This window comes from Arachis ipaensis, chromosome B08, assembly GCF_000816755.2.
Source record: "Arachis ipaensis cultivar K30076 chromosome B08, Araip1.1, whole genome shotgun sequence".
Taxonomy (NCBI): domain Eukaryota; kingdom Viridiplantae; phylum Streptophyta; class Magnoliopsida; order Fabales; family Fabaceae; genus Arachis; species Arachis ipaensis.
The window spans coordinates 107859006-107859347 of record NC_029792.2 but is presented as its reverse complement, the minus strand read 5'-3'; positions in this window follow the sequence as shown (position 1 = coordinate 107859347).

Sequence of the window (342 nt, the reverse complement as noted above, 5' to 3'; positions counted from 1 at the left end):
AAAAATGAGAGAAAGGGATAGAGGGAGAAAAGGGAGAGAGAAAGAAAGGGGATGGGGAGAAAGAGGGGCAGGGGAGAGAGAGATAGGAGGAGAAGAGAGAGGAAGATAAGAAGAGAGAGGGGAGAGAGAGGAAGACAAAGAGAGGGAGAGAGAGAGAAAGGGAGAGAAGGAGAGAGAGAAAGGAGGGAGAGCGAGGAAGAGAAGAGGAGAAAGAGAGGAAGAGGGAGAGAGGGGGAGAGAAGGAGAGAGAAAAAGAGAGAGAGAGAGATGGAGAGGAGGGAGAGAGAGAGGGGAAGAAAGAGAATGTAAAATCTATTTTTATATATGTTAAGAGAGAGAGGG